The 26,269-nt window shown below is 48.7% G+C and overlaps 1 protein-coding gene across 13 annotated transcripts in view; it reads right to left on the reverse strand.

Moving 5' to 3' along the window:
• The window catches only part of pum (pumilio), a 522,382-nt gene that overhangs the window by 421,023 nt on the left and 75,090 nt on the right, over positions 1–26,269 (reverse strand). The gene's annotated exons all lie outside the window — the stretch shown is intronic.

Genomic DNA, 26,269 nt, shown 5'->3' on the forward strand with positions numbered 1-26,269 from the left:
AGTTTCAGCCTCACATTAACACGCACATTCACTGAACCAAACACACTTTTCCGGGCCTTCTCCTCCCATCCTCCCTCCCCTCCACCACCTCTCCTTCCCTCCCTGCCCTGTGTCTGTCTCCTCCCTGCCAGCACGGCAGCGTCAGCACCCCGCCCTCCCAGCTGCACGCCACCAATTATCGTCGCTAAGCAGGCTTCACACCCGGCCGGTAATGACCATGTCGGAGCAGCCTCGCCGTCAGCGTACACCAGAGCCTGCTACCTATGCACACCTCGCCTGGCTGCCGCGTAAAGGGTTCAATCAGGAGGCATCAGGGCCGCCCTTGTCCCAGCTACACAAGCCTACCGGGATGTAAACATCAAGAGCAGCTCACACTGGCTCAACCCCGCCGTCTGCGCTCTTCAAGAGGCCGCACCACAATGGTCTCATCAACTGCATCAGTGTCATTAGTCATGCTACAGTATATATATGATACGTGTTTATGGCGGATGACGTAACACACACACACACACACACACACACACACACCACACACACACATACACACACACACACACACACACACACACACACACACACACACACCTTCACCTAAGCCTCTCCTGGTGTCTCCTCACGCAAGACTAAGTTCACTCACTTTTACCATCCCCTTCCTACCCATATCACTACCCCTTTTCCTAAAGCCAGTACAAACTTTCACCCTCGTCTACACCAAAATGTGATCACACAGCCAGCCAGCTGCCCCTCTCGGCCCATTTACATTCATTGCGTTCAGTACGCCTATCAATTAGTACATAATCCAATAATACCCACAAACCATCAACCCCACTCACCCATGTATACCCCTGTATGTTTTAAACCAGGTATTTCCGCTCACCAGCATACAACTCCATAAGCTGTTTATCATTTTTGTTCAAAACATTAGGTAACCCCCCCCCCCCCCGCCGAGCCCATTATAACCTGAACTACCATATCACCCATTCCTGTATTCAAATCACCCATCACTATTACCTGATTCCCTCACACCAAAATTGCTTATGCACTAACTCAACTCCTCCCAAAATCCTCGCCTCATTTCTTTACTCCTCTCGATACCATTTGCATAAGCACTAACAATCACCCACCTCTCGTAATCAACTTTCACTTTTGACCCAGAGCAGTCCGTAATTCACTTCCTTATACTCTTTCACACATTTCCAAACCTCCTTCTACATAAGTGCCATCCCACCTTTGCCCTCGCCCTCACAATCTCACACTTTACCCCTAAGTCATTCCCTGCTGGTAATGTGAGCCTGATGGGATTTGACTGGTGTAGACCCCGTTGCTCACGGATGTGAGACGAAGGGTAATTCGATTGTTTGTAATCTAATTATCATATCCCTATAGGGGCGATCGTAGCCTAGCAATTAGCGTCCCCGCCTTCCACACAAAAGGTGTCCTGGGTTCGAACCCTGGCTGTTGAGGGGGTTTTATGTGATTAAATATATATATTCATATATTCATTTATTCATTATACTTAGTCACTGTCACTTGCGTTAGCGAAGCAGCGCAAGGAAACAGACGAAAGAATGGCCCAAACCACCCACATACATATGTATATACATAAACGCCCACACACTCACATATACATATCAATACACTTCAACGTATACGTAAATATACATACACAGACATACATATATATCTATATATATATATATATATATATATATATATATATATATATATATATATACACATGCACATATTCATACTTGCTGCCTTCATCCATTCCGTCGCCACCTCGTCAAACATGAAATGGCACCACCTCCCCCCGCGCGCGCAAGGTACCTCTAGGAAAAGACCCTATTCTCGGATGTCGAAGCTATCTAAAAACAAACTAGTTAGAGAGTTAAGACAAAAATATTGACAGATAGAGACACAGATGAAGATGTACAGATACCAATACATGTTTAGAGATGTAGAAAAGGATATACAGATTAATAAACAGACGGCCCACAGATGAGAATAAGTCAGTTTGTGACCCTTGGGAGACCTGAAAGAAGCACCCCCCCACACACACACCCAAAATCCACCACCAATCCCTCCAAGGTCTGCGCCCTGCCAATAACCACACTCTCCCAGTTCAGGCTAAGCCTCACCCCACTACGGTTGCTCTCACGTCCGCCTCTCACCCCCACCAATCAACCTCCTCTGCTTCTTTTCACCATATTAAACCCCTTCATCTCCTTCTAATCATGTCTTTTTGGCTGAATGTAGGCAGTCATGTCTCACCGTGCAAACACTTTGTTTCTTGCGGTGCTCCCATTAAAACTGGCGTACGGGGACACGGGGGAAAATATCTGGTTCATTTCTGGAGAGTGCTTGTTTAACGCCCACTATTAACAACGAACGAGACGTGCAGCGTCCTACGTGTTGGGGGGAGGAGGAGGAGGACTAGGAGGAGGAGGGCGGGTTTTGTCGGAGCCTCTGTCGTGTGCATGACACGACTTCCGCAACAGGGATACATAGCCGGGGACATACAGGGAGTGGAGGACACATCTGGTAAAGAAATGGTAAGTGGCAAACAAAAAACTACGAACACTAGCCACGAATCAGTAATTTCAACTTGTTATTTGGAAACCACATAGGGGACAAAAACCAAGATATATTCCCGCATTCCTCAGACATTTCTAAACCTTGTGTCAATCACAATCAGTCAAAGGAAATTCAGATCCACATGCACCTTCAGTGCACCCCTTCGTGCAGAATTCGAGGCCGTACTTTTCAATGCGGTAAACGAACATGGAAAATACTGGAGCGAACAGAAGGATCCTGAGCTGAATACAAGAGCGATTTGATACAAGAGACATTCACCTTCTTCTACTACAGTCAGTCACAGACGTCTACCACATACAATCAAAGACTTCTGCTACAAACAGTCACACCTCAAACACAGACCGTCACAGCCTTCAACCACAGACACTCACAGGCTTCAACTACAGACAGTCACAGACCTCTACCACAGACAGTCACAGGCTTCTACCATAACCACAGACCTCTACCACAGACAGCCAAAGACTTCTACTACAAACAGCCACTGATCTCTACCTTGACAGCCACAGACCTCTACCATAGACAGTCGCAGACCTCTACCACAGACAGCCATAGACAGTCACAGGATTCTACCACACAGTCGCAGACCTCTACCAAAGACAGCCACAGACAGTCACAGACCTCTACCACAGACAGCCACAGACCTCTACCACAGACAGTCATAGACCTCTACCACACAGCCACAGACCTCTACCACAGACAGTCACAGACCTCTACCACAGACAGTCACAGGCTTCTACCTTTTACAAATATTCTTGCGCTCCTGCAGAAGGACTGGGGGGGATCGATCCCCAGGCTGAGGATGGACACAAATAACAAGAGATCTTGGCGCTGCTGAGACAAAAGGCATGTAATATCCCAGCCACCGATGTGGGTCTCTTGCTACGGGATTTCTCATGGAAAAGAAACAATCTTCTGCAGTACGGGCCCAAACCGTCTACAGCTGGCTACGTAAGACGTGCACAGATGGAGGCTGCTTTCCCAGTGGTGGGAGAGAGAGAGAGAGAGAGAGAGAGAGAGAGAGAGAGAGAGAGAGAGAGAGAGAGAGAGAGAGAGAGAGAGAGAGAGAGGATGGGGGGGAGAGACTTGAACCCAACTGACGCAGGTGGAATAATAAGCAAGACGAGGCTGAGAGGATAGTTCTTATGAATATAAGAACGGTGATGCCTGGAAGACGATGGTGGTAACTTAACACAATGTGATGGAAGGGGGGAAAAAAATATATAGGGTCTTGAATTCGTGGGTAGAACGTATCTAGTTAAGACACAGGTGGTATTAGCGGGAAGCAGGATTACGTATTTTTCCCGAAAAGTGTATCGCAATGTGGGTGTTCTGCTAAGGATTCCACCCCGAGTTCGTATTTAGTATCCATGACATTAACGTGCTTAGGAGAGGGCAAGGCTTTGTGAGGAGCTATTAAGCCGACTCCCTCCCACATGTGGATGGAAGTGGGAGGGAGCTCAGGTCCGGTGAAGCCCAGGCGAGGTAGAAAGTCACACCTATGGAACCAGGGTTTTTCGAGGCACAAGGTGCGAACGGCCTGGGATTATGAGCAGGTGATGGAAGGAGGGCGGGAGGGAGGGAGGGGAAGAGGTGGAGTGTGGAAGGAGCCGAGTGCTGAAGACCAGAGGGGAAGAGGTGGAGTGTGGAAGGAGCCGAGTGCTGAGGACCAGAGGGGAAGGAGGGAGGAGGGGTGAGAAGTACCAGAGGGGAGGGAGGAGGAGTACCACAAGATGGTGATGAGGGAGTGAGTTACTGCTGGTACCGTGCAGGCCTCCTGGTGCTGCACGGCACGTCGGGTCAACCGCTCCTACAGCCAACCCCTCGAGGGCAACAGACTCCCGTCCGTCAACTGTGTAGCAACTCATGCCAAATGAACAATGGAAAACAACTATGGCTGTTCATATGCTGATTAAAAACCGCGTTACGCTTGAAAGTCCCCTATTTTTCCCCAAACTTACAGAAACTTCACGTCATGATCTTTACAATCAACACTACAACTGAAACATACACACACAACATAAAAAAAGTAAAACTTGCTTTGAACTTCTCTATGCTGCGCTTGGGGGAAACTGGAACTTGTGGGCCAACTTGCTCTGAACTTCTCTGTATTGCAGTTAGTGAAACTACAACTTGCGAGCCAGGACATAATACAGCTGTGAATGACCTAATGCCAGCATAACTCCGCATTGCTTTCATAACCCCCTTGTGTCGGGGGTCACCTCGATGCCATAGATGTTCACGGGTGAAGCACGTCCCGGGCACGAAGCCAAACTCCAGATACCACGCTGACTCACTCGCGGTCACGTAAGATAATAAGAGACGAGCGAGCGAGAGAGACACCAGCACTGAGAAAACTCTTTGAATTCCACGAGGGAATGATAAGATGAAGTCTCGACACATTTAACAACGTGTCGTCGTCAATTACACAACCCAATGACCCCCTATCGATTGAACTAGACCATCGGCTGGTTGTACACTGGATCAGGTCGCACATCACAACGCGATGTGGAAGGGACTCCAGATGATGTGCTCTGATCTCCTGGAACCCAACCTCTCGAATGCCACCCTAAACATGTCTGGCCTTGGTGATGACCAAGGACCCATACGTCACGTACAAGTGACTGTTTTTGCGACACACATATCAGTCTACCACGTAGCCATGCCGTGTGGGATTATCCGACAATACCTTCCCTTGTGCAGAGTTTGAATGAAATCAGTCCACGCCCGTTAGAGAAATATCCATTCACGCAGACTTTAAGGGGGGGGGGAAAATAATGAAAGACAGATTCATGATTGAGTTTATCCTTGCGGCAAATTCCCTATAACGACCAGTCCAAGCTTGTTTGAGGATCCGGGGACGGATGGAAACTACACAGACCCAACCCAGCCCATTAGCCCCTGCCTGTGGTGATAATCACTGTGTTATGGACAAAATCCTATAATCTCTCGTCCTTAATAATGGTATGTTCCTATGATGTCCCTAATAATGGTATGTTCCTAGGATGTCCCTAATAATGGTATGTTCCTAGGATGTCCCTAATAATGGTATGTTCCTAGGATGTCCCTAATAATGGTATGTTCCTAGGATGTCCCTAATAATGGTATGTTCCTAGGATGTCCCTAATAATGGTATGTTCCTAGGATGTCCCTAATAATGGTATGTTCCTGGGATGTAACTAGCATAACCTCACCCGCTACACTCCTACATCTTCTAAGTTCCCATCTTCTGATGGGTAAGGTGGGTACACCTCTACATCTGTCGATAATCCTGCTGATAAAGCACTACAAAAACTCGTCGGGGTCGGAGGAGGAGGAGGAGGAGGAGGAGGAGGAGGCCTTGTCGGGCTGCGTGGCCGATGACACGGGCATTACGCGCACTCATAAACACACAAAAACTATAAGGAAGCCCAGCAGATATTCAGAATTGCGCGAGGAGGTTCCTTACCCGGACCACACGATATTTCGCTCTGAGGACCTTGTTAACGGCTGTCTTGGGAAGCATGTGTGCCATTGATATAAACAAGTACGTCTGGCCGAGGTTCAATAATCTGATCCACCTCCATACTCGAAACAAAAGATACACACTGACCGCCTGTTGACAGGCGGTGGCTATAACACAACCCCGCGGGATGGTGTCCACACACCGTACATGGAAGGAAACTGCGATGTCGCTCCCACATTACAGGCAGGACACCAGGCGAAGGGCGGACGACCGGGAGGAGGGATGGAGAGCCACGATCAACCACCTCAACGTTACGTATGGTATAACAATCTTCTTTTCTTTGGTCTTAGAAGTACGTACATCTTGAACCATACTGTATGTTTTGGTCTTAGAAGTACGTACATCTTGAACCACTATATGTGTAAGTAATCTAGTTTCATTTCACAGAAATAATGATCATTATATACAGCAGTAATAATTCATTATGAATTGTGTACACGACTCCCTTCCTCATACACGTGAGATAACCTTCCTTAATGCTGACCAACAGTCATAATGCTGGCTCTCTCTCCCTCTCTCATGTTTACGATAGGACTTCCTGAGTAACATTAAAAGAAGCGACATCTTAAGCAGATCGGGAACACACGAGGAAAGTTTAAGGAGAGGACATTCAAAAACCTGCAGAAGACCTTCAGTGATCTGAGGACAAACATTCAAAAGAGGTTCTTCAGAAATCGTGCTGTAAAAGTAAACAGGTCAAGGAAATGTGCTGACTGAAACACCTCAAACCTGGCGATGATGAGTGGTTGATGCCACCAGACAAGCGACATGACCATCATATATTCATCAACTTCTCCATCCAACCTCCACTTGTCTCATCAATATCCATCTCCCAGTTCTTTCATCAGCATCAATCCACTAACAACCCCCCCCCCACACACCTCCGTCCTTACTATTTATATAACTGGTCCTCGCTCCCTCCTACTCCCATAACCAATCCCTGAACTGCACGTCCCTCTCCCCTCGCAAACACTGCGAACGCATGTGCTTCGACACGAACCATCTTACATTCCCTGACGAGACATTGCAACTCCCCAGCGAGGAGGACACCCGCTTCCCTCCCTTCCTCCCTCCCAGGAATCCTGTGCCACAGGATACCCTGCGTGGGTGTGTCCTGCAGCAGAGGCCGGATGGCGGAGTCGTGGAGCGGCAGGTGTGAGTGTGTCTGCCGCCACAAGCTCGGTGCTCCACCCCAGCTCCGGGCGATAATCTCCTTACTGTGAATTAGTAATGGCTTCTGACTCCCTCCTTTTCATCAGAACTGCCACACACTGACACGCCGTACGTATACACCACCCGCCGGCAGTATAATATAGACAATACCAGAGGCAGTTCAACAATCATTTGGCATTAATCCACTGAGGAACAGTGACACCTATCCATATGGTCGCTTCTAAGTTAATGCTACAATCGTTAAGGACGTCAAACAACCCTCTGGTGTGGGGTCGACGATTGTTCGCTGTGTGATTTCAAGACAGTAGAATCCATGAGTTTCTGCTGCAACACACACACTAGGGATGTGTAAGCGATTAGGTGGAACATTACACCACAAACGTGCCACGTCACTGTACGTACCATGTACATCTGACTGCTACAACACACGCCCAAAACTTGGAATATGGACATCATACCTAATTCTGGAGGGTATTTTCCTCTTCTATCCGGAAACTGTTGATCTATTCTGACTGATGAAATTAAAAACATAAGCTGCATTTCTTACTGCATGAAGCACACCAATACAGAATACATCTAAACTTTTTTTTCTGAGACTACAATACTGTAGACAAGGTTAATTACTGTATCAGAGAGGAGTGGCAAGGGGTGGTGTTTAGCATCAAAAGTCCTGTCCCAGACTACCACGAGAGAGAGAGAGAGAGAGAGAGAGAGAGAGAGAGAGAGAGAGAGAGAGAGAGAGAGAGAGAGAGAGGGGGGGGGGGGGGTATCTGTTTCTGATTATCGGCACAAGAGCTATTCAGTGGAAGCTGACGCCTGGGAGTTGCCCGAACTCCCATTCACAAATCCGATGAATCCGGAAGGGGGGGGGGTGTTAAGTTATGACGTCAATAAGAACACCACGTCACGTGCCACAGTTCGTTATAACATGCATGCAAACAGGATTTAACAACGTCATGGACAAAAAGAAAAAATCAATTCTGACGTTAACTGATCATGAATACAGTGAGGTGATCGCTTCTGTCTCAGTCCTCATTCATTTGCCGCCCGGGATCCCACTTAACATTTTTCTCACTAGGTCTAATTCAATCACAGAGGCCCAGCCAGACCCTGGGTTTGTTTTCTACATTTGGCATCCTCCTCTCTCGCGCCGCCCTCCATAGCATGGGCAGGAGTGTACGATATATCAACCGCTCCTGCGCTCACATCGAATCCTTCCGCAAAACCACGTCGAAGGTTCTGAGCTCGACTACACATTGAGCATCACTGTTTCATTACGGGTCGCTTACATTTTGGGCAACTTTGTGTACCTTGATGAAAACCAGTTCATTGCCTTTCTTCATACTTCGCTCGCCTCCTTACAATTACAAGCCAAAGGTAATTGTGAAAGGTAATTTCTTCTTTTTTCATATCATCAGTGACTCTCTCTCTCTCTCTCTCTCTCTCTCTCTCTCCATGTTGGGACCACAGTCAACTGCTTCCGTCATCCTTAGCAACATGGGCTCTGTCTTCTGTGGTGCTCTACTCGTTTTAGCTCCCTGTGGTGGTGGTGGTGTGAGTGAGTGAGTGCTGCAAGCTCGTCCCATTCCACACCTTCCCCATTTCCTTCTCACTATTCCGTGTCTCATTCATGCTTGGAATGCTTTCCCCCCGACTGTTACCCTCTCCAGACATTCTTCCACAGGTTCTGTGGTCTAGGAGCTTTTCTGTCAACTGTACGGAGGAGAGTTCATCGTCTATTATGTTCACCATGTAGGCTTCCCCCGACGTAAAATCTGGCCCATCTACTCCCTCTTTGTAGCGTGTGTTGTGCTACTGTAGTTCCCCCCCCCCCCCCCTCTGCTTCCGTTGATTGGTAACGCAGTAACCAAAGTACAGTGTGGCGGAGTTACTGATACATGTAACGGCACCAGCATCTGTGAATATCAGATCCAACACATCATTTGTATGGTCCTGGGCGGCACCGGTGTCTGCACACCAGCGGGCTCCACCTTGTGAAGGAAGCCAGGAGAATTCTCCTTCTGCACAGCTGGTCGACTCCTTCCCCCTCCCGCCCCAAGCCACTTCCGGGAACCTCTCAGCCACGCCGCTGTCATTCGCCCGTTCCCACCCTTTTGGGGCAGTACACTGGAAGTTAAAAGGACGAAGTTCGGGACTGGATTTCCATGTGACTGCCAAGGAAGTGTCTTAATATATTTTGTAAACACCAGTGTAAATCACTGTAAATCACTACGGTTCTGAGGCTTATAGAATACTGTGGGTAAACGTGTCAAACTGTCCGTGTAAGCAAGGAACACTTCCCCCGCATCATCTGAGACCTTCAACTGTTCGTTTCTTAATGGCGAGTCTTCAGTAAACAACCGAACGCTCTTGTCAAATGCCTCTCCATTCTGTCACTCCTGCTCAGGTTATAACTTGGAATCCACTCCTAACTCTCCATATAACTTTCCACGCGAGTTTCCGTGTAGGCTGCATCCTCCGAATGCGTCTCACTTGCTAAACCGGCTGTAAACGTGCTTTCCTTCGTTGTTTACGCCTTCAGTCCTTGTGTTGAAAAATATGAAGAACGAAAAATGAAAAGATTAAGCTGTCTCTGAAAATACAGGACTTCCAATAAACTTTCAAACACAGGAATGAATTTTCTGTGAATTAATATATCACAATGATTTTCTAAGAAACATTTGCTACGGTAAAATGAAGCAAATTAACTCGTAAAACAAACAATTAAGGAATCACACAGGGAAAAAAAGGCCACGGAAAAAGAAATCTTAAATATCACACGGGATAAACTGTTCACGATACATCAACTATTGGAATAAACTGTCACAAAATAAACTAAACATGAGGACAACATCAACTCCTGGAATAAACTGTCACAGAATGAACTAAACATGAGGACAACGTTATCGAGCAAGCTGTTCCAAAAACCAGTTTATTCCCTGGTTTATTCCTCGAATAAACTACAAGCCCCTCCCGCTCCTCCCCCGCCCAAAAACAAATGCCAAGAAATGACGAATCAAAACACACGGTCCATGAAATAGCAAATCATGGAACTAATCCCCTCCTCCCCCAAGGCAACATCTCGAATAGATAGGCTCTCCATGAAACAGCAACTCCCGGGACGAACGCCACACACACACACACACACACACACACACACGGGGACTGAAATGTTAACGAAGCAAATGCAATAACCCGCCCACGCCAAGAACAACAACAAGCAAGTCAAGAGACTGCCAGACGCCGCAGCCCTTCTAGGAAACTGTACAAGACACAAGAAATCCTGCTGGAGTGGCTACCTCTGCAGACCACACCAACCACAGGGGCGGTGGTGGAATGACAGCCGGGCAAGCAATACAGTGACGGTGCGTCGGTGGGAGGGAGGGAGATATACAAGCGAAGCTCCAGGAAACCCGGGAAGAAATCCTTCAGGTTCGGACCATCAGTCACGCCATATCGCCGGCCCGCCCCCGCCTCGCTCACCTGTCCTGCCAACCTCAGCACGCACTCCGGAAGAACCTCTGGCCAACTTCCCGGCCGTGTTCCCAAGCCGCGTGATCCTTGGCGATCAGCTCTTGCGTGCGTTCCCGCTACGACCCCACTCAAAACCATCGTCCACTCATAGTAAAACGCAATTCAACCATTAAGTCGAATTCCCGAGCGGACACCGAGGGAACCTCTTGATGCACGTCTTGCGTCGCTCGTGGCGCTACAAGAGGCGGCACCAAGACCCGTAACCTCACCAGTACACACAGTGGGGACGCAAGAACTGGTCTTGTCCATAAGGAGAACACCGAAGTGGCGATGATCACTAGAGCTTCCACAGTGGACACGATGTGAATGACCGGCCGGGCGCTTCCTGATACTAACTTGGCCTCTGCGGCGCCCAGGCTTGCCTCGTTGGCCGTGAGACACTTCCCGGCTGGCCGAGGGAAAATCAAGCCAGCGAGCGTCGGGAAGCACATTTAGTGCTGCAGCTTCTTATGCCTGGCGCAATGAACTTATCAAAACACAAAACGTTAATCAACTCGTATATAAAAAAAAGGGGAAAACTTAAACTTCTAAGAAACAGAATTCTTTATCTAATTCACAGACACCACTAATTTTCAGTACGGGTCAAAAACTATAAAGAAGATAATGATAAATGATGAAAATGAATAAAAAGGAAACATTTAGTTCACGCAATGAAGTAAGACCTCAGAGGCCTTGCCATAAATAAGCGCTTCAGTCAACTGTACTTGAGGGCGAGCGCCTTCACATGACGCGTCGGGCAGTAAGTGGTTACGTCAGAGCCATGCACACCAGGCACAGTGGGGGCTGGGGTAAGGCTGGCGCCCCTCAACAGTGCCCCAGTGCCCACCTCTAACGGTGAAAGGCACCGACGCGTAATACACTTGTCCAAGGCTTTGTGTCGCGCCTCGGGGTACCACCTCAGCACAAGTTACGAGGTTGGCCGTTCCAGCGTCCAGTGAAGCATAACTACCTCATTACCGTACTTAAGACCAAACCTGTTAGGACTGACGCTAGCACGAATGGGGAACCTTCTGCGTTTGGGTGGCAAGGGTATTTAGTGTCCAGAGATGCTCTCGTATAACGAAGTTGCGGCCCCGTTCCTCTTACAAAAACCTTGACAGAAGATCTCAACCAGGAAGAGTGAAACACATACAGGATACAGAGTCAAACGTCTCTCTCTCTCTCTCTCTCTCTCTCTCTCTCTCTCTCTCTCTCTCTCTCTCAAAATAAATGATTCCATTTGAATTACGGAAGTACCGCTTCCTCACGGAGACTGAACGCTGCGACAGCTGGAGAGGATGAGGGCTTGATGGTGGGTATTGACGCAAAGTGTTTGTGGCAAGGGGCCATCACTGAGCCTCTGGTAGTGTGGACTCATCCTAACTGTGATGTCCCGTGAGGTGAGGTGAGCTGCTGCTGCTGCACCTCACAAGCAGGTGCGATGCCTCTCCTCGCCTCGCCACCCATGAGTGACCAACATGCCCCTGCGGCTGCCACTGTCACCAACCGACACTGGCCTCACCTTAAGCAGTCACACGCCACAACGCCGGGCAGTGCAACTGCCTCACTCTTACAGAAAATTACACCACTACACAATTACGAATCCCCTGCTGGCGAACCAGTCACGAAACCACTCGTAAATACAGCTTTTAAAGAGGGGAATCACAGGAGGCAACACAGCCACGGACCACTGCCCAGGCGAGTCACTGAAATGGCCAATTAATGTCCTTAAGGAATAAAGGAGTTTACGCCATCATATGAGCTATGGTGTGACGGACCATTCAGAGGCGGCCGCCCACACCAGCCTTTCTCACGCTACAACTGCCACCCGGTAAGAGGTCTTCCACTCCAGTGAGCAACACCGCCAGTCGAGGGTGCAGGAAGGGACAGAGGAAGGAAGAGGGAGCATACGACAGAAGGGAAGAGGAAGGCACCCAGGGAGAGGAGGAACGAGCAAGCAAGAGTTGTGAGGCAGGGAAGGAAGGACGGGGGAGTGAGTGATGAGGGAGAGCGGCACCAGTGACAAGAGGCGAGCGTAAAGCACAAGGTGAGAGGAGGAGTGAAAGGCAAGGGGGAGCTATACGGGGCCCGCGGCACTACCACGGCCAGGGACCTCACCTGGAAAGCCATAACCAGGGATAGACGACTGCCGTTAGCAGAGGCGGCCACAGGCAGGGGCAAGCCACAGGCTAGGGGGCGGCCACAGGCTCAGGGATGGCCACAGACTGGGAGGCGGCCATAAGCCGGGGGTGGCCACTGTCTAAGGAACGGTCACAAGCTAGGGAGCCGCCACAGGATAAGAGGCGGCCACAGGCTTAAAGGAAGACACATGCTATGGGGCGGCCACAAGCCGAAGGGTGGCTACAGGTTAAGAGTCAGGAACAGGATAAGGTAAGGCAACAGGCTGTGGGGAAGCGACAGACAAGGAGGTGGCCATGGGCTAAGGGGAAGCCACAGGCTGAGGACTGGCCAGAGGCGGTGGGCTGACCATAAACGGAGGGTTTGGCCACTGCCTACGAACTGGCCACAAGCTGATGGCGGCCACAGACTGAAGACTGGCCGCAGAATAAGGGCTAGCCACAGGCTGAGAGGCTGGCCACCAGGATGAGAGTTGGCCACAAGCTGAGGGCTACCACAGGCTGAGAGCTGGCCACAGGACTACGAAGCTGGCCACCAGGTTAAGAGTTGACCACCAGGCTGACAGCTGGCCATCAGGCTGAGAGGATGGCCACCCGGATAAGAGTTGGCCACAAGCTGAGGGACGTCGAGGGACATGAATTTCCCCGGGCGTGACGTCATGGCGTGGCCATAAACATGACTAACTGGGCTTTACTTCACACGCGGCACAGCTGGAGCCGGCCACCCCTCCACACCCGGCCAACATCAACCTCACTCACATGTCATTCATCCACTCCACCACACACACACACACACACACACACACACACACACACACTTATACTTATCAAAACTTTTAAAAGTAAACTGTTCTCAGTGAGGAACTTCACTTCGATCCATCCTCATCTCTACCAACTAAGAAACAGTACCCTAATCTTTAACAACTATCCTCACTGTCCTCATCTTAAGCAGCCATCCTCATTAGTCTCATCTTAACCAACTATCCTCATTGTCCTCACCTTAAGCAGCCATCCTCATGAGTCTCATCTTAACCAACTATCCTCATTGTCCTCACCTTAAGCAGCCATCCTCATGAGTCTCATCTTAACCAGCTATCCTCATTGTCCTCACCTTAAGCAGCCATCCTCATGAGTCTCATCTTAACCAGCTATCCTCATTGTCCTCACCTTAAGCAGCCATCCTCATTAGTCTCATCTTAACCAGCTATCCTCATTGTCCTCACCTTAAGCAGCCATCCTCATTAGTCTCATCTTAACCAGCTATCCTCATTGTCCTCATCTTAAGCAGCCATCCTCATTAGTCTTATCTTAACCAGCTATCCTCAATAACCACACTTTAACCAACAATCCTTATACTTCTCCTCTTTACCAACCTCATTATCTTCAAAAGTACCAACTATCCTCATTCTCCCATTCTTTACCAACTATCCTCGTATATACTAAAGGATATCCTCATGAACAACAACATACGCTTAACTACCATCAGCAGCACTAAAATACGCTTAACTATCCTCCTCAACGATACAATACACCATGCTATCCCCAGTAACAACACTAACACACGCTAAGCTATCCTCAGCAATACTAGAATGTCGACCCGACCATCCTTACAGACGCGCCAGACCTAGTAACGTACCTAGTAACGGGGGCCATGCAAGGACACACACACACACACAGAGCCCACGTGGCTACGTTACCTAACCCACACCTGGTACAGGGCGGGTTGCGCTCCCGTTCTCAACTACCAAAATCTAACACTATGTATACATCCAGTCCTCTCATTTTATCTCATCCGCAGCATGGCACATAACGACCCCGGGGTGGATGGGTGGAAATCATTATCATCAGCGGATGAAGTATGGTAAGGCGACCCCCCGAAGTGGCTGGTCTGGCATCGGTGGCTGAGGGAGGGAAGGGTGTGTGGGGGGGAGGGGAAGTTCGTACCCAGATAAATATCACTGGGGGGAAATAAAAAGTGTGGGGGGGGGGAAACTAATCTTGACAACAGCGTGGGCGGCGAGGGTCAAAATACACGGAGGGGCAGTGACAGCAAAGAGCCCTCGTGAGGGGCGGCCGGGCGGACCAGTCGGGTACTATCTGCCCTGGTTGCTAGCCTCGACACCCCGGTTCCTACCTACCCTGATGAGTGTACGTCAGCCGACCCTCCCCTCACACTCACACACACACACACACACACACGCCGCCAACCATCAACACACCTGGCTGGACCTCCACACACCCGGCATGGCGCCATCTTCCTCGTGTTATGTAAGGACTTACTCCATACTGAGGGAATATACGACATTCCGTGCCGACCATTCATACCTCCGTGGCTGAACAACGCTCTCCGCGAGAGGTAAAGTTACGGACACATCCGACGCCTCAATCACACGACCTATCCCTCCCCCCTCATCCCTGGCCGCCCTCCCGCCTCCAAGCCCTCTGCCAGACACCCACGACCACCCACTCCTGCCACACTCCACCAACTTACCTTCCACAGCCTCCCGTCCCCCCAACACCACACACAACACACCAGCCCCCACACTGCATCAATCCACTAGACCTGCTAATGCGACAAATACACAATCCCCTGTCAAACTCTCGACGAACTACACCCTCGCCTACACCTAACCTCACTGTTGCCTAAGGTCTACGAGAATAAACGAAAATATGTACATCGAGCGTGCGAGGCCACGAGAGCCTCACACCACACTCCTCTGATAACACTATCGGCAGCTTATGTGTGTCTCGCCGACACCAGTGACCCGGGGACATGACTGGTATCTGTCCACCATCCGGGTCTGTCGCCTGGGACCGGAAACCACGAGACTCGGGCTCGAGGATCTTGCGGCACACTTCTAAACTCGTAGCCAGACTCGTTCGATCCCCAGCTACTGTCATCCACGAGTGGAAAATATCAGCCTCCACGTCTGTCTTCATAACACAGGTCATCCACCGATTCAACCGTTAGTCACTGACTAGCGCGTGCACCTAGGTAGGTAGGTGGCTGGCTGCGAGTAATGTTCACGATCGTCAAAACATAATAAAAATGGAGAATCGGCAGCGCAAAGGACCACTGCTCCAGTGATGTTAATATCTTGCTCACATTTCACTGGCAGTCAGACACTTAACTAAGAAAGTACAGATGGCCTCAAGTGACGGAGGCAGGATGCAAGTCCTCTCTCTCTCTCTCTCTCTCTCTCTCTCTCTCTTACCGCCAGTGACAAGGATTTGCTTGTATGTCGACACCGTTGTCGCGTCACAAGTCACGATGACTCCAAAAGAGCCGAGCAGACCAGCCCTGTGATGCGACACCAGTCTGAATCTATGGGTAATTTCTCGTCAACATAAGTGGGAGCGCATCCCATGGCCGTTGCGTCAGGCCTTCCATAGGAACGGCCGGGAAACACGCAACCCAATGTCAGCTGCGGTGACTCCCTCCCTCTGCCAAACGTGTTGAGGTGAGGCTCCTCGAAACGCAACAGGATACTCACGCAGGCCCGTTATCCTCCCTCCCCTACACATTACCACACACGCACACTGACAACCCCAATCACACTACGGGGAGACCTTAGTGTTCATGTCTCTCAGTGACAGTGTTGTTCTGTAGCGAACTTCCTGACAATCTAGGACTGTAGACAACCGTCGCACAGACCTACATTCACCAGAGTAACATTACTCGATTATGACATGAAATCGAACGACAGATCTCCAGCAACAGGCGACAAATGGCAGGGAATTCCCTCCACAGACGACCTCGATCGATCCCAAAGCTTGCGTTCTACCCGCTTTAAAGGAAGACGGTCGAGGGCCCTCCTTGGGTATGACTGGGTATGACGTGCTGGTATTCACGGCGGTCTATGGCCCCCATCAAAGATCACGCCAAGGGTCGCACAGCCGTGCTCCTGGGGATTACGATATAACCCCAGCAGCAATCCGGCTCGTCCTGCACCACCACCACCACCACCAACATCACCACCCTCTCCTGCCCGGCCACACGCCAAATCCTACGGTAGAGGTGGACGATGCACCTCAACAGGTGTGGTGTCCCCGGTTAATAAACACACCCAGCGCACCACCAGCGATGACCCAGGTGCTCTGATCTGCGTCGCCCGCCCGCTGGTGGTGTCAGCACCACCTGATGCACATGTCCGTCCGCTCGCTTCCTCACAACCCACACGTGAGGAGCCATCAACTCCTCGCTAATACAGGAAACATCAACGTACCCTCCTCTCCCGCACCACACACTATACAACACTAAGACTCACCCACCAGAGCCCACCGTTGTGCTAGGCCGTCAACCTGGTGGTGTTCCCAGCTTCAACCTAAGTGTGACTGAGAGCCACACACAGACACTGAGGACAACATACACAGATGGGCAGACCAGATGAGCGTCCGTCACGGTGGAGAGAGAGAGAGAGAGAGAGAGAGAGAGAGAGAGTCCACTGCAAGCGACGAGGGCCCAGCTGAACGGCCCTCACGTCTGGGGGCAGACGACTACCAGCGAGGGACCAAATGAACAGCTGTAACGTATGTCCTGGGGGTGGGGGAGAGATCCCTGCCAGCGACAGACCAACTGACCGGCCAAAGCGCACATCCTGGGGGCACCGATACCGACGAAGGACGACATGAACGGCTGCCAACACCTTTTTTTCCCCCCCGAAAAAAGAAAAATTCCGGGCGAGCAATCTCATCCCTCACTAAGTTGAAATTTCAACCCGGTGCGTCTCGTTAAATGGCGTCAATTCTCAAGAGTCGTTAGCCGACACTGAGTCACATATAAGATTTGAAGAAGAGAATCCTAGTTACCTTCTCCATCGTCATCACCCCCCCCCCCCCCGGCCCTTGTAGCACCCCTACTTTGCCCCGAGAGAATCTTTCCAACTAGCGAGTGACTCTGCCCCGGAGACGTCTTACCACCTGCAAGGTTATTTTGGACTGGAAGGGTCTTTCAACCCGGCATTCTTTTTTCTCTCTCTCACTGAGGATGTCTTTCTACCCTGAGGTCAGCTGGGCTCGGAGAGACCATTCCACCAGGCACGTTTCTTTGATAATACAGCCCGGAGGGATCTGTCAACCCGACAGGTTATCTTGCCCCAGAGAATTTCTCTTCACCCATCGGGTTCCTTCACCCGAAGGCCCCCTTGCACCCGGCAGGTTACTTAAGCCCGGAGGGTCCCTCTCACTCAGGCCTTGAGGGTTCCTTCCACCTGGCAGGTCACAATACCTCAGTAGGGATAGGGTCAACATAGGTCAGGCTAGATGTGCCAAAAAATTGAAAATTACCTTTCTTTTTTCTACACCATAAAGTTATCCTATAATGAAACCCCACCACATCCCCCCAAAAAATAAATAATGGCCACACTCACTCTGTCTACCATGTGAAATGTCAGGATCTCCACTGGTCTGTGATGGATGACATTCGTTCCAAAATCTATGCATTTCATTTCACTCGTAAAAAAAATGTATATCATATATCAGGTATTAATGACACACACACACACACACACACACACACACACATATATATATATATATATATATATATATATATATATATATATATATATATATATATATATATAGCTTTTCTGATATGTGGATATGAGATATATGACGGTGCGCAAAATGAGGCCGTTACTCGTTTGTTCCTGACGCTGTCTCGCTTCGGCGGAAGAAGCAGTCAGGCACATATACATACATACATACATACGTATAAAGGGCTCCAAAACTGGTCTGATACATGGCTCATGAAATGCAAGCCGAGGAAACGTAAGGTGGTAATACTGTTTAGGTGGTAATAAGCTGTGGGAATGTGTGCGTGAGAGGGACTATGGAGCGGGCCCTGAAACATCGTCCCTAAACTGTCGCCAAATTCTCATATCAGGGCAACAGTAAAGGAGACAAACTGTCCGTTGGCAAGTATTTGAACAATATTCAAGTCTACAGGATAGGAAATATTCAAGGTCTTCACATCCAATACATATTGGGTATCATGGGGTCATGGGTGAAGAGAAACGAAAAAGAGCTGGTGGTTTGGAATACCCGGTTTAAAAAGGGGGGACATACATGAGTATAATACGAGGGTGAGTAGGGAAAATGGAAAGGGAGGCACCACTGGATTATGCACTAACTGACAAGCGTGCAAATGAGACTTACATGTGAAATGTAGTGAGAGGGACAACAGATGAAATGTATGATCATTACTTGGTGCAGGCGAGGGTGAGGGTCTGTAAAGTCTTTAGGGAAAGAGGACATGACAATGAGTGGAAAGACGGCGATGAAAGTGGACGAGCTTAAAAAAAAAGAGGCCTGTACGAAGAGATGACATGAGACTGAGAGTAAAATGGCAAAAGATGAGAGTTCATGAAGCTAGGAAGGTGGGTGAGGAATGGGAGATATTTAGGGAAATAATGTTAACACAGGTGAGAAAAGTGTTTGGCATGCGGAATGTGGGAGGTGGGCTGGTGAGAAAGAGTGGTGAGTGATGGGATGAGGAAAATAAGTTGCAAAAGAAAGAGAAGGGGTCAACGGGCGATAATTGCGGGGAAGCAGTGCAAGTGATTGGGAGAAGTACAAGAAAAAGCGGCTGGAGGTCGAGGGTAATGTGCACGGGCAAAAAAAGATAGTAAATGAGATGTGGATGAACGAGTATCGTTAAAGTTTAAGAAGAATACAGGAGAATACGAAAATATTTTAGACAGGGGTTAACAGAGAGGGAAAAACATGATAACATATGGGAACATCGGTGAAGGGGAAGTTACTGTTTGCTGATGACACGGCGCTGGTGGCATATTCAATGAAAAACTGTAGAAGTAGGTTTCTGAATTTGAGAGAGTTTGTGAAAGGAGAGAGTTGAGGGAAAATGTGAATAAAAACAAGGTTATTAGGTTAAGCAGTGGAGAGGCATATCATCTGGAGTTTGAGTTTCAATGTTCAGATCTTTGAGAAGGTGAAATGGTTTAAATAAATGGGAGTGGACATGTCAGCGAATGGAACCATGGGAGCTGAATAAACCATACGGCTGTGAAGGGTTGAAGATCCTGAGCGCGCTGAATAATATGTGGAAAGAGAGTTCACAGCCTGTGAGTGCAAAGATGTGTATGTCTGATAATACAGTAGTCCCGTTGGTGCTGTGTGGAAGGAGGCATGGGCCTCTGAAGAAAAAGTACGGAGGAAGGTGAATGGGTTGCAAATGAAATGTTTGAGGACAATATGTTGGGCGAGGAGGGTTCAGCAAAGAGGAATGACACGGTAAGAAAGAGATGTAGTAATAAGAAGAGCATGTAGGAGACAGGCAAAAAGGGTGTGCATTATACAGATGAGCTTGATTTAAGGCAGTGCTGCCCGTGCCGTCTCGGTTGACATAAGAAAAAAAATCTCATATTTCTAACTTGTAGTCGTAAAATAAAATCAGCTAACGAAACGCAAGTGGAACAAGCTCTGACTGCCCGCCTCATATCTATAAACAAGGAAAAGCAAAATATGCAAGCAGGCGACCCATAGGCCTGGTAAACGACCAACCATGCCTGAGATCGTCCAACTGAATAAGCGTTAGGTAGAACTAGCGAACAACTCTGCTCCTGCCAGCGACCGACCGACCAGGTAAGCAGCCATAGGCGAGGAGCCCTGCAAGCGTCCAATCAGCTATGCAAGCGTCTCACAGGCCTGACGCGCAACTCCTGCGACCGACCAGCCAAGTGAGCGTCACATCGACCTGACGCACAACCCTGCCAGCGGCCGACCAGGTGTGGAGGACATGACGCTTGAAGCCAGGGTTACCACACTCACACAAGGCCACGCGCCTACTCCACGCTCACCACACACACACACACACACACACACACACACACACAAAATCATCCTACAACTTCCTTGTTTACAGTCGCACCACCAATGAGCCATAACATGTATATCTTCATGGTTAGGATGCCTTTCCCTGTGTAACTATTACCACTCATCTCTCTCTCTCTCTCTCTCTCTCTCTCTCTCTCTCTCTCTCTCTCTCTCTCTCTCTCTCTCTCTCTCTCTCTCTCTCTTTTATAACAAAAATAATTCCTCACTCACATTCAGCTACACAGTAACTACGACACACCATTTTCCTTACTCCTCTCAATTCCACTGCAGGAAGGGTGCACTACGGACGTGCACTGATGGCTGCATGAGACGCAAGTCATGACGACGCAAGACCTGGCCATTGTCTGAGCACAGCGACGAGCAGGACACAGCATAAAACATATTTAATTCCACCTTTTTTTTTTCGCCTGGAGTTGTCTGCCGTTACACCTTCCAATATATGAAGCTCGGCGGCTCGATTCGAAGAGGAAGAGGAGCGTGTGCTGGTTCCTCAGATGTCCGAGTCTAGGTTACTGGTGAGACTAAAAGCCTATGGGGCTTGTCCGACGGCTTTCCCGGGGGCCATGAACCCCCCCTGATGATCCCAGTGTGAGGTCTGGCCGCCGAGATCGAGGAGGGGGGATGTCGAGACATCCTGGACCCAGCCGCCTTTAAACTAACCCTTCGCCACGCTCAGCCCTACAGCCTCCCCGCCCGTCCGGAAAGCTTCGTTCTGCGGTTTGTCGTCCGGGCGTGAAGCTTCGATTCCACTCAGTTATGAATAATATCGTCCGCACAGCCAAGGCTGTCACGGACGCCCTCCGATCAATGCAAAAGTGAAAGGTCAGACTCGCCAGCAGCAATTCCGGGGAGGGGAGTGTGTTTCTTCAGGTGTAGGAAAACGCCACCAGCGGCGGCAGCCGCCACCGCGCGCCCCACACACACACACCGTCAAGACTCATCCCTCGTTATCACCAACGGATAACACCACAAATCAACTTATCATCGGAACCGACCCTTCCCCCAAGTCACAGGTTCCATTTTACTTTAATTCCAAAACATTCGTCTCTTTTAAATAAGTTTCCAAGCACAGGTTCCATTTTACCTTAATTCCAAAACACTCGTCTCTTTATACAAGCTTCCCACTGGGCACAGTCATCACCACCCATCACTTGAGGCCACACTCGTCTGGCAAAGCCGCCTCAAGCTGGAAGCAAATGGTTGACGTGGTGGCAAACTCTGGTGCACACCTGATGAATAATACATATGCCAAGACTTCTCCTCCTCCCAGCTGGTGAAGCTATGATACAGTGTTGTATGATTATATCGAAACTCACCGAAAAAAAGACGAACGGCCTCATAACTTTGATTCATAACTTGAAATATATTTTACTGGCCTCCTAGCTTTAATACGGACCTTTGAATATATTTCACGCCACTTAAAAGTGTCTTTGCAATATAATTTCAACGGTGTGAAAATTATATTCTGCAAATTCATGCGTTTTTAAAATAAAATGTAATATTATATATCAGTGAAAGCCAGGTACTGTGGGACTACATGATTAAGACCGGAGAGAATGGATTCCATGTCATTTTTTTTCTACGTTAACTGAGACAGCACAGGTAACTGAATGCTCTAATCAAGGCCATCTCATTAACGCTACACACACGCGCGCGCGCGCGCACACACACACACACACACACACACACACACACACACACACACACACACACACACAAACCCACACACACTAAATTCAATTCACCGTTCTATTTATCTATTCATTTACACATACGTAACGCGTATATATATATATATATATATATATATATATATATATATATATATATATATATATATATATATATATCCAAAACCATGCTAGGTACCCACTTTACTGACCAGTCCCTGGAAGAGGATGAAGAGCTAGGTTGACTGCAGACCGACTGTCGCGTCCAGGATTATAACCTATGCAGGCTTGACCCCGGGTGACTCGTGAATGTGTTACGGGTCAGCAACGCTAACTGCCTTACCACGGAGGCCCAATTATGGTTAAATAAATTCCTTAAATGTACTTTGACGATCAATTTCCGTTAGAAAGGAAACGTACGGGAGATAAGTGAACATGGTGGAAATGTAAGGAAGACAAATGAACATGGAGAGAATAACAGACCTAGGTATGAGGGTACCACTGCAACATAAGACAATTCTATATCTGTTATATACAGAAACTCGAGCGCCTGTCGCATCCGGGTCTTGTAGCTTTTAACGAATCAGTTAATTCCGAACTTGATTTGATGTCCATACATCTGAGACCCATTGACACCTGTAGGCCAGCCTCAGGAACAATTCTTGATTTGTATCTTTACCGCCCCGCATCCAGCAGAGACAAGACCTCGTCTCCAGTTACACACGACAGCCTCCACGTGCAGGTCAGATGCCCGGGACAAATAATTAAGCTTGGGCTGTGTGTCCGTCTTCTTCAAGCGTACGCTCCCGTTCCTCTGTCCTCGCTCCTGCTCTTCACACCCAGCCACCGCTCCTGTGGGTATACCTGCCTCTGCAACCGTAAGGTTTAAGACTTGACCGCTGTCTGAGGTGAGTTCTGAGGCGGCACACAGCCTGACCGACGTCTGAGGTAAGTTCCAAGGCAGCAGAGAGCTTGACCGACGTCTGAGGTACGTTCTGAGGCAGCACAGAGCTTGACTAACGTCTGAGGTGAGTTTTGAGGCAGCACAGAGCTTGAACGACGTCTGAGGTAAGTTCTGAGGCTCCACGGAACTTGAGTGCTGTCTCGGGGCAAGTTCTGGGGCAGCATAAAACTTGACATCCGTCTGAGGTAAGTTCTGAGGCACCACACCACCTGACCGCTGTCTTGAGATTAAGTTCTGTGGCAGCACAAAACCTGACCACCGTCTGTGATACAGTCTCACGAAGCACAAAAGAAATTCATTTCACAACTTTCCGGCAAGAACTATAATACCAGGGGTCATCCAATGTTTCCTTTCAGCTCTTCATTGTCATACACACACAGAGGAGCCTGCATTCCAGCAGGTGCTCCACACCTGCAAAGGTCAGAGCTTCTAGACAAAGGTACCAACTGTCAATGAAAGGTTCCAGCTTCCAGATGGAGGTTCCAGCTTCCATATGGAGGCTCCACCTTCCAGATGGAGAGCTTCCAACTTCCAGATGGAGGCTTCAGCTTTCATATAGAGGTTCCACCTTCCACATGGAGAGCTTCCAACTTCCAGATGAAGGCTTCAGCTTCCATATGGAGGTTCAACCTTCCACATGGAGAGCTTCCAACTTCCAGATGAAGGCTCCAGCTTCCTGAGAAAAGTACGTCTGCTAACCTTTGTTAATGAACTTTTTTTTTCCTAACAGCCAAAGCCACTTAATGTTGAGTGTACAAAAAGCAGCAGCAATTGCTGAAACACTTTTTTTTGTGCCAGTTTTAGCACTACTGTTCTAGTTTTTCATACCCATGGAACAAAATGTCTGACGCAGAACATGGCAGAACATGAGTTTCTACTGCTGAGTGGACTACTGTACGTTGTTCCACCTAGATAAGAAGGAAGGTAACATCCTTTGGTGCTGGCATAAGACGGGGTAGCTCAGCCAAGAGCGGTGGCACCTGTTCTGCCACTGAGGTCTGAGTGGCGATAGCAACAAACCCCTGAAGGTCTGTTCGAGGAGTACCCGCAAGCTCCTGTCGTCAACCCTCACACTAGCATCTACATCTACTGTGAGTAACTGGTCTTTAACCTTCCTCCTCCTAAGGGAACCTTCGTTAATGCTAACAACGAGTCCCATTTCTGCCGTCCAGTTTTCCTCGTTTCAACAGCGCCTGGCGTCGGTGTCGGGTCGTATGTCAACAAGCAACGCTGCACATCAAGCTGGAGTTTCCACAACAACTAAATACCTGACATATACCGTTATGTCCAACATGAAGGCATGTACAGAGCATCAGATTGGGGAAGAGCAGTGCGGTTTCAGAAGTGGTAGAGGATGTGTGGATCAGGTGTTTGCTTTGAAGAATGTATGTGAGAAATACTTAGAAAAGCAAATGGATTTGTATGTAGCATTTATGGATCTGGAGAAGGCATATGATAGAGTTGATAGAGATGCTCTGTGGAAGGTATTAAGAATATATGGTGTGGGAGGCAAGTTGTTAGAAGCAGTGAAAAGTTTTTATCGAGGATGTAAGGCATGTGTACGTGTAGGAAGAGAGGAAAGTGATTGGTTCTCAGTGAATGTAGGTTTGCGGCAGGGGTGTGTGATGTCTCCATGGTTGTTTAATTTGTTTATGGATGGGGTTGTAAAGGAGGTAAATGCAAGAGTCCTGGAAAGAGGGGCAAGTATGAAGTCTGTTGGGGATGAGAGAGCTTGGGAAGTGAGTCAATTGTTGTTCGCTGATGATACAGCGCTGGTGGCTGATTCATGTGAGAAACTGCAGAAGCTGGTGACTGAGTTTGGTAAAGTGTGTGGAAGAAGAAAGTTGAGAGTAAATGTGAATAAGAGCAAGGTTATTAGGTACAGTAGGGGTGAGGGTCAAGTCAATTGGGAGGTGAGTTTGAATGGAGAAAAACTGGAGGAAGTGAAGTGTTTTAGATATCTGGGAGTGGATCTGTCAGCGGATGGAACCATGGAAGCGGAAGTGGATCATAGGGTGGGGGAGGGGGCGAAAATTTTGGGAGCCTTGAAAAATGTGTGGAAGTCGAGAACATTATCTCGGAAAGCAAAAATGGGTATGTTTGAGGGAATAGTGGTTCCAACAATGCTGTATGGTTGCGAGGCGTGGGCTATGGATAGAGATGTGCGCAGGAGGATGGATGTGCTGGAAATGAGATGTTTGAGGACAATGTGTGGTGTGAGGTGGTTTGATCGAGTAAGTAACGTAAGGGTAAGAGAGATGTGTGGAAATAAAAAGAGCGTGGTCGAGAGAGCAGAAGAGGGTGTTTTGAAATGGTTTGGGCACATGGAGAGAATGAGTGAGGAGAGATTGACCAAGAGGATATATGTGTCGGAGGTGGAGGGAACGAGGAGAAGAGGGAGACCAAATTGGAGGTGGAAAGATGGAGTGAAAAAGATTTTGTGTGATCGGGGCCTGAACATGCAGGAGGGTGAAAGGAGGGCAAGAAATAGAGTGAATTGGAGTCATGTGGTATACAGGGGTTGACGTGCTGTCAGTGGATTGAAGCAAGGCATGTGAAGCGTCTGGGGTAAACCATGGAAAGCTGTGTAGGTATGTATATTTGCGTGTCTGGACGTGTGTATGTACATGTGTATGGGGGGGGGGGGGTTGGGCCATTTCTTTCGTCTGTTTCCTTGCGCTACCTCGCAAACGCGGGAGACAGCGACAAAGTATAAAAAAAAAAAAAAAAAAAAAAAAAAATACCGTTATGTTGATAAGATGTATTCTATCGTCTGGAAACTGGTGTACACTCTCGTTTGTTTGTCTGTCTGAAGTGAACATAGAGCCATTCAGCGTTTAGTATGGATTTCGGA

This window comes from Panulirus ornatus, chromosome 9, assembly GCF_036320965.1.
Source record: "Panulirus ornatus isolate Po-2019 chromosome 9, ASM3632096v1, whole genome shotgun sequence".
NCBI classification, from domain to species: Eukaryota; Metazoa; Arthropoda; class Malacostraca; order Decapoda; family Palinuridae; genus Panulirus; species Panulirus ornatus.